Below are 10,392 nucleotides of genomic sequence, written 5' to 3'. Positions count from 1 at the left end.
AAAGTCATCATTTTCTCTTCCTTTACCATGAATTCTAGAATTCTTAGGCTTATACCCTAGGGTTCCTCCAGGCCCTGACAAAGGGAATTATGTCACATCCTTATCATATCCCTAATACAGGCTTGGGAAGCAGAAGCTCGAATTCACAGAGCCTACAGTTGTATGAACAAAGAGGACTAATTCCTAGAGTGCGCCCTTGAAGTTACAATGGGAAGGATTAATCTTACTTCCTCCTCTTGCTCCTTAAATCTACATACTCTGACTGTTGAAGATATAGCCTCATACAGTAGAAGTTTGATCAACTATGTAATGCCTCCTGAAGAACAGCAGTAAGGCTTTGTAAGACCTTTGTATCCCCAAGCAGCCATACCTGTGATTTAAATAAGGCTATTTCAAAGTTCTATCACATTGGCAGCTTGATGAGTAAATCCTATTGTCATGTCTAAGGATCTGTTTTGATGGATTCCACATCAGTAAATCTGACATTCTCTAGACTTTCAGGTAATGATGTTACCTGAGATTGGTGCTCTATTGTAGGTAGAACAGGCAAATTCATATCTGGAGTTGGTGTTAATTTTAGTAAGAATGAATCGCTGCCCCCCACCATGTTAAATAAGGTTCTCTATAATCATCTGACACTAAGTAGATAGCTGATTTGCTCAACAATGTACTGTATCAAGAACCCAGAGTTGGACTCTGCTGCTGCTAAGGCAGGCATACAGCTGTATCATCCTTGGAAAAAGAAGGCCCATGCTACTGGACACATGAAGAATCTTCATCTATGATACATTATATCATAGGCCTTTAGAGCTAGCAGCAGTTTGAGGACAGAGGCTGAATGACCTCTGTCAGATGATTCATCCTGTCTACTGGTTGTGAATGCCTCCTCTGCAGTGACGCTTTTTATTGGGCAGTGATGTGGGACATGAACGTCTGCTATTATTCCAAAATGTCCATCCATATGGCTCTTTTAAAGTCCTTCTTACCTATAATATTCCAGTCTTTCTCCTCCCAAGCCCTTGTCCAAAAATCCATAAACTTGTTTTGTAAAAATACCTGTGGTACATATTTCAGGTTTTCTGTTCCATGCAGTCTCTCTTGTAATGAGTCAACTCTGTTTTTGTAGCACAAAACATTCATAAAGAGTATGTAAATAAGCATGGCTACATTTTAGCAAATCTGTATTTATGAATACCGAAATTTGAAGTTCTTATGATTTATATATAATTTGAAATATTATTCTGTTGAAATAATGTTCCCATATTTTAAAATGTAAAAATCATTTTAAACTCACAGGCCATATAAAAGTATGTAATAGTCCACATATGGCTTGCAAGACATAGCTTGCCAACCCCTGTTCTTGACAAATAAGCCAAGCCATGCACAGCTGCACAGGAAATCATATGTAGTCTTACTTCAGGCCATTTTTCCATCCATATGAAAGGGAAAACTAGGTATACTGTTCATAGTCTTGCCTGACGAAGTGATCTCCTCTCATCAGTCAGTATCTTTTAGAGAGGCAGTAACATCAGTATTCCATATCTGGCTCACATTAGCATATTGAGCCAGTGTACATATGAACTAGGCCCAATTTATCCCCTATGCCATCAGCTTCTTGAAGGGAATGCTCCATAAGGATTGAGGAGGCATCAGTGAAACAGTGATATACCTGTTCTTTGAAGCAGTTTTGGCCCAATCGCTAATATACGATTTCCACCTTGCAGCGAGTCACTGATGTATCTGAAAGGCATAATGACTTGGTAGATAAGGTGACAAACCTTTCTTCTAGTGGGCAGTTCTGACCTCATGGCTGCTTGATGTATCATGGTAAGGCATTCGGCTTACTACTGGGGCTTTCTACATGTAGCACCATTGGATCTGCTAGGCCCTCCAGTAGCAGGATAGTTTATATATGGCTTAGATCTGATAAAGAATCCTCTTTGTCATTGGACCTCACTCAAAATTAGCAATCTTTCAAATAATTAAATAGCCATTAGCTGGAAGTATGGTATGCACTGCCTCTAAAATCCAAACAATTCAAGTACACTAAACCAAACACTGTGCATTTTTCTAAGAGTTGACAGCTGCAAGGTGCAACGATTTGTTCTTTACCTTGAGAGGATGTTCCAGTAAGACCCCAAATTATTCCCCCAAGTTTCACCAATTTGGCAAGTCTCTGAATTTTTATAAGATTCATTGCCCATCCTCTCTTACACATATGTTTTAGATGAGCATCCAGGTTATTGACCAATTTATTTCCATCAGGTCTGATTAGGATGATATAAAAATATAGTGGCCCTGATAATTTTGTAGAATGTCAAAATTATCAAAGACTCTGAAGACCATATTGTGGCAGATGCCATAGATATAATAGATCTTTGAGGAAAGAAAGTGAAAGTGGGCTCTTTTCTTTCCTGTAAAAACAGCTGTTTTTGATCTTGTTCACCAATACAGATGGAAAGGAACACATTTACCAGGTCAATAATAACATATCAAGTACCAGAAGCTGTATTTCTTGATTCAATAAAAATATCACATCTGGTATAGCAGCAGCAATTGCTAATACAATTTGGTTAACATTACAGTAGTTTACCCACATATGCTATGATCCATCTGTTTTTTTCTTTGTAAACCATATAGGTGATTTGAACAGGAATATACTGAGACCACTACTCTTGAATCTTTTAAGTTTGAAGAAAAGGTCAACCCCTTGAATTCCATCTGGGGACTGTGGACAGTACGGCTTGTAAACTCATTTGGATTTACTATCAGTAAGTCTAATTATTTCTTCTAAGGAAGGAGTGAAAGACAAGATAGGTTTCTGGATCTCTTAGTACCTGTGTCAACTGAAGCTTTGTATCCCAAATCCATCAAAAGACCAAGCACTCCCGCTTTTCCTGGTATACACTTAAGCTTGTTAATTGGTACAGGTCTCACTGGAAAAATACTAGGAAATATTTATGTGTACTCTTGTAATGTTGTTACAAAATCCTCCTCAAGGGAACTTGATCTTTCCTTCAATTGATTGCTTCTGAGTGGTTCTGTTTTTGAAACAGAATGAGAGACTGAATTTTTCATTGTGCCGTTAACAAATAGATGTCTTCCTTCCAGTTTATGTTATTTTAGTGTAATATTTTGGTTATACAAGTCAAGAAATGCCATCATTCTCACCCTATAAATACCTAGGTCTAACAGTCATTGCCAGAGATCCCTGTAGGTGAAGGCAACCTGTTTGTCACTCTAACCCTGATGCTCATTATGGTAATTCCATCTCATTCACCTCTAATGCCTAAGAATCTTTTCCTGGACTCTGATCTTCCATGAACCTATCATTGCTAACCCATTTCCATGACAATCTACTCTACTGTCAACACTGGTCTTCAGAGCACAGCAACCACTGAGCTTCTCACCAATATTAGTGTGTCCCTCACAGGTCCATTATTTATTGCTTTACTGAGGAAGTGTCCTGTGGACTTTCACAGTAAAGTGGTTTTGTGTCCTCATATAATAAATCCATTCTAATATTCTTTCCTCTAACGCCATCCTTAATACACTCACAAGTCAGTTACTGCATCTCCAACTCATTCACTAAAGGCCATCATCAAGCCCAAGCTTCAAGTAGCCACGTTGGAAGCATACAAGATGGGTTTCAATTTTCCGGGCAAAGGAAAGCATTCCTATGCCAATAAACTCTCCCTTCTCCAGCCTTACATTCTGAACCTAACCCTACTTAGTTCAACACTTTCAAGATCCACTTCTGTACATGCTCTGCTGTTTCCTGCTTATGAATATTAGTCAAATCCTGCAACTGTCAATAAAATAACTATTTCATCCAAGAGTTGGGAACATCCAGGAGAATTTTCCTCTCAGGCTTGGCTCTACCATGACTTTAGTTATTGGCTGAACACTGCGAGAGAACACAAAGATGGAATCTTGAGACTATTAACTATGGGACATCTGCCTTAGATGATATCTTTGTATGGTAAGGTAAGGGCATGCTTCCCTTCTCTACAATGCGGGAGAAGCAGAATAAAAGATTGGATGTACAACCTGGTACTATTTGGGAGTTAAAAGTTCTCAGGCACATTTATCCAACATCAGATTCTGAATATTCTCCTCTCTGTTTTCTGACTTTAATGTAATTTTCCCACTGAGACTGACACACAGTCTCCTTTGCAGTGTTGCCACCTTAGAATTAAACTCCATCCAGGCTTCCTTCTGGCTACAGAAGATCGGGGTCTGCTTAAAGAGAGGAGTTTACCATTCTCTTTTATCCCCTCAGAATTCTAAAGCAGTTAACAAAAGTCAGCCAATCCACAGTCTCATAAGTGTCATTGCTTCTATCTCATTCAATTGCTAGTGGTAAGGCATAACCTAATTCTTCAGCATTAGCTTATAACTCATCCCAATAAGCTACAAGTAAGAGTTCGTGAAATTACATCCATCACCACTCCACTTATCAAGAGCACCGTTCCACCATCACCAACCTATAGTATTAACCCACTTATCAAATGCAATGTGGTAATTATTGCTGACTAATGAATGAATTAATGATCCCACTCCACTATCCCATCTTCACAGTTTGTTTACCAGGGCCAACTCCAGTGTCAATTGTCTTAATTTGGACTCCTTTAAAAGCAGAGCCTGAGAGTTGGGGATAGAAAATTTATATAAGAGATGAACCTAAGAAGCAGGAGTAAGTTATTTGGAAAGGTAAGAATAAGGAAGAGCAAAAGTAAATACAAGAATACATACAGAGGCCACAGTTGTAAGCAATGGGATCTCAATTACTTGGGAATCTTTGAGAAGCATACATAATGCCTCTTTGAATTGCCTACAGAAAGTAAGGGATTCTGGAACATTTGTCTTCTGGCTCCTGTCACCCATTGGTTGAGGGGTGCCCTTAGAGACATTATCACTCTTTTAGTTTCTGGGCTATAATTACATACTGGCTGAGGAAGCCCCATGTCTTTAGACAAGGTCCCAAGACGTCTTGATGTGGGACACTATCCACCACAACCACAGCTGAAGTCAGAGCTGAACCAAAGGATGTTAAGTAAAGACACTGAAAGTCTTTACTGTATATATTACTTTAAAAATATAAAACAGAAGAATAGTCATAAAATGTTTTGATGCATTTGATACCCCAAAATTATGATTGGAATATAAAAGTCCTCAAACCAAAAGAGATTAATTGTAAAGGATATAAAGCTACATAGGACAAAACAAAAGATACACATGTGGAGAGATACTCAAAATACTTACTGATTAGGGAAAATAAATAGAAGAGCAATTTTTCATCATTTTCATCCATCAGATTTAGAAAAAATTAGATTAAACTTTTCAAATGTTGGTTTGAAGGCTTACTATATGCCAGGTGTTCTCACAAGTGTTCCACATAAGCTGTATTATTCAACTTTTATACTATCTTGTGAATGTAGAATTATTATTATCCTCATTTACTTCTAATAATCTAACATCCAAAACTAGAGAGGTAGTTTTAAAAATAGTTGTATATTCTTCTCTCTTTTCTTCTTTATTAGTCTTGCTAGCAGTCTATACATTTTGTTGATCTTTAAAAAAAAAAAAAAATACCAGCTCTGGGATTCATTGATTTTTTGAAGAGTTTTTGTGTCTCAATATCCTTCAGTTCTGCTCTGATCTTAGTTATTTCTGGCCTTCTGCTAGCTTTAGAATGTATTTGCTCTTGCTTCTCTAGTTCTTTTAATTATGATGTTAGTGTGTCAATTTTAGATCTTTCCTGCTTTCTCTTGTGGGCATTTAGTGCTATAAATTTCCCTCTACACACTGCTTTAAATGTGTCCCAGATTCAGCAAAGTCTCAGGATACAAAATCAATGTGCAAAAATTATAAGTATTCTTATACACCAATAACAGACAAACAGAGAGCCAAATCATGAGTGAACTCCCATTCACAATAGCTTCAAACAGAATAAAATACCTAGGAATCCAACTTACAAGGGATGTGAAGGACCTTTCCAAGGAGAACTACAAATCACTGCTCAATGAAACAAAAGAACACAAACAAATGGAAGAACATTCCATGCCCATGGACAGGAAGAATCAATATCATGAAAATGGCCATACTGCCCAAGGTAATTTATAGATTCAATGCCATCCCCATTAAGCTACCAATTACTTTCTTCACAGAATTGGAAAAAACTACTTTAAAGTTCATATGGAACCAAAGAAGAGACCGCATTGCCAAGGCAATCCTAAGCCAAAGAAACAAAGCTGGAGGCATAACACTACTTGACTTCAAACTATACTACAAGGCTACAGTAACAAAAACAGCATGGTACTGGTACCACAGAGATATAGACCAATGGAACAGAACAGAGCCCTCAGAAATAATACCACACATCTACAACCATCTGATCTTTGACAAACTTGACAAAAACAAGAAATGGGGAAAGGATTTCCTATTTAATAAATGGTGCTGGGAAAACTGGCTAACCATGTGTAGAAAGCTGAAACTGGATCCCTTCCTTACACCTTATAAAAAAATTAATTCAAGATGGATTAAAGACTTAAATATTAGACCTAAAACCATAAAAACCCTAGAAGAAAACCAAGGCAATACCATTCAGGACATAGGCATGGGCAAGGACTTCATGTCTAAAACACCAAAAGCAGGCCAGGCGCGGTGGCTCAAGCCTGTAATCCCAGCACTTTGGGAGGCCGAGACGGGCGGATCACGAGGTCAGGAGATCGAGACCATCCTGGCTAATATGGTGAAACCCCGTCTCTACTAAAAATACAAAAAACTAGCCGGGCGAGGTGGTGGGCGCCTGTAGTCCCAGCTACTCGGGAGGCTGAGGCAGGAGAATGGCGTAAACCCGGGAGGTGGAGCTTGCAGTGAGCTGAGATCCGGCCACTGCACTCCAGCCTGGGCGACAAAGCGAGACTCTGTCTCAAAAAAAAAAACAAAAAACAAAAAAAAACAAACAAAAAAAACACCAAAAGCAATGGCAGCAAAAGCCAAAATTGACAAATGGGATCTAATTAAACTAAAGAGCTTCTGCACAGCCAAAGAAACTACCATCAGAGTGAACAGGCAACCTACAGAATGGGAGAAAATGTTTGCAATCTACCTATCTGACAAAGGGCTAATATCCAGAATCTACAAAGAACTCAAACAAATTTACAAGAAAAAACAAAGAACCCCATCAAAAAGTGGGCAAAGGATATGAACAGACACTTCTCAAAAGAAGACATTTATGCAGCCAACAGACACATGAAAAAATGCTCATCATCACTCGCCATCAGAGAAATGCAAATCAAAACCATAATGAGATACCATCTCACACCAGTTAGAATAGCAATCATTAAAAAGTCAGGAAACAACAGGTGCTAGAGAGGATGTGGAGAAACAGGAAGACTTTTACACTGTTGGTGGGACTGTAACCTGGTTCAACCATCGGGGAAGACAGTGTGGTGATTCCTCAAGGATTCTGAGCTACAAATACCATTTGACCCAGCCATCCCATTACTGGCTATATACCCAAAGGATTAGAAACCATGCTGCTATAAAGACACATGCACATATATGTTTATTTTGGCACTACTCACCATAGCAAAGACTTGGAAACAACCCAATGTCCACCAATGATAGACTGGATTAAGAAAACGTGGCACATATACACCATGGAATACTATGCAGCCATAAAAAAGGATGAGTTTGTGTCCTTTGTAGGGACATGGATGCAGCTGGAAACCATCATTCTCAGCAAGCTATCACAAGAACAGAAAACCAAACACCATATGTTCTCACTCATAGGTGGAAATTGAACAATGAGGACGCTTGGACACAAGAAGGGGAACATCACACACTGGGGCCTGTTGTGAGTTTGGGGGATGGGGGACGGGGGACGGATAGCATTAGGAGATATACCTAATGTAAATGACCAGTTAATGGGTGCAGCACACCAACATGGCACATATATACATACGTAACAAACCTGCACATTGTGCACATGTACCCTAGAACATAAAAAAAGAACAAAATTTTAAAAAATGGTTGTATGTTAATACTATTGAGTACAATGCAGTCATACTATATATGTTGATGCAAAAAGATCCATAAGATATATCACTAAATAAAAAATTCAAATTGAAAAACACATCATATTATTTTCCCATTTTTGTGATAATATGAAGAAAAGGAGGAGAGATGCATTTATATGTATAGGTAGATACAGGCCAATGCATGGAAAGGAGACTTTAGAATACATAGACAGCATTTTGTACAGGTTACCTCTGGGAAAAACAGTTGAAGTTTGCGAAAGAAAAGAAAAAGGTAACTTTCCTATTCTCCTGTGTACATTTTTATATTGTCTGTATCTTTTGAAAACAAATTTGTGCTTGTTATTATTTTTATAACCAAAATGTTAAAAACATCAGTGACATCTAGCTTGTGATAATGAGTCTGTTGAGAATGAGCCCAGGGAGAAAGACTATAAAAGTGTAAAATGAAAGCCATTCCTTGCCTACCTGCTCTGCCTTAATTTTTCTTCTCCTTAAAAGGGAAACTCAGAAGATATCTTTTCCAGAAAGCCTATTCCTGCAAAAATAATATCAGACTGGGTTTTGTTACTTTCGTTTGAGAATTTTTGCCATACTGATGCATATACATAACTGCGTGCATACAAGTACACATATTAGGTTCAACTACATCAAGTAGCCATTTTTGAAGATTACAGATAGTTGATAGTGACAATTCCATGTGTTTAAACTCTTTAAAATATCACACCAACACCAGAATTAACTAGATTGGTGTCCCTTTCTAGCTCTTTATTTCTAGAAAAACAAAGTTCAGATACCTGTATCTTATTCTTGTCCTTAAACAGATGCTTACATAATTGTACAGCTATAACTCTGTAACTCCTATGCTGTGATATTAAGAAACTCTTAATTTTAAAAAGACAGAATTAGAAAGTTTGTAAAATTGCATGCAAAATTCAAGCTTCAAAGTTTGCTTTTTCTCAGTTCCTTGAAATCTTCAAGTGGTCTTGTCTTCTATCCTATCTTAGCTATTCCTATACTTATACCTGAGGCATTCACTTCCATCTTTCTAATTCATTCCCTTTAATATCCCAACTCCTACAATATTTCCATCCAACTGGGATTTTCAATCTGTTGACTTTAAATCTGACCCACTGAATATGCCTCCTTCTCTCCTTGCTCGGCTTAAATTCCATGGACATCCACTACAATCACTTTCACATTTTCTTGATCATTTCTTGCTCATACTCCTTTGGCTAATCCAGGTTAGGTCCAATTTTTATCCTACTTCATGCCTACACCCAGCTGAAAATGAAAGTGAAAGTGACTGGAGAAAAACACACACCATGCTCACTGACTCCACTTCATATTTCTGACCACAACCCCCAGTGGACCCTAATGCTGCTGGCCATTCACACTGTTTCCAGGACCCATTCAGTCTCCACTATAATAACCTAATATTTCAGCCAGACCTTGTTTCCTCAAACCTCAAACACCTCCATGCCCACCCTCACTCTCTGCTAATGACCTTACTTCTCAATTCACTGAGTAACATTGAAGTAATCAGTGAAGAGCCTCCACTATTGCACCCCTACATCTACCCACCTACCAGTATCTGCGTCCCTTTAAGTTACCTTTCTGCCTGTTCCTACCAGTGACCTCTCTGTTCTCTTTCCTGCAGCCAACTCTCCACATGCATGCTTAATTACATCCCCTCCATGGACATAGCCCCAGCCCTTCTCCTTTCTGTCTCTTACATCATTAATTTTTCTTTCTCCTGAATCATTGCCACCAGCGTAAAAATTTGTTGTCATATTTCACATATTAGAACAAAACGAAGCAACATTTTATCCTGACCTCAATTTCTATGCCAACTACTGCCTCATTTCTCACCTCTTGTTTAAAGCAAAACTCCATGAAAAGATAATCTGTATTTATTCTCTCCAACTTTCCTCTCCTCCACTTTCCCTACTTCTTTCAGGCTTTATCCCCTATCCCTTACCAAAACACTCCTGCTAAGGTGCTCGTTGATGTACACATGCTAAATATGTCTGCCAAATTTCTTTGTCCTATCATCAACATTTGACGTAGTTTATCAATCATGTTATCCTTCCTAACACTTAGTTTATCTCTTGCCTCACTTTTTCTCATCTCTTCTCTTTATAAGTTCATTGAGATAATGATCTCACCCAACTCATGATTTTAAATATCGTCTAAAGAAGATGACTCCCAGATTTAAATCTTTGGCTCAAGCCTCTTTCTTGGATTCCAGATTCATATATCTAATTCCCCATGCAATATCTCCACTTAGATTTCTAACAGTAATCTCATACCTAACATATCCAGGACTAAATTTTGTATACCTCTT

Source organism: Macaca fascicularis, chromosome 5, assembly GCF_037993035.2.
Source record: "Macaca fascicularis isolate 582-1 chromosome 5, T2T-MFA8v1.1".
NCBI classification, from domain to species: domain Eukaryota; kingdom Metazoa; phylum Chordata; class Mammalia; order Primates; family Cercopithecidae; genus Macaca; species Macaca fascicularis.
The sequence above is the reverse complement of the archived record's forward strand: the minus strand, read 5'-3'. Positions refer to the sequence as shown.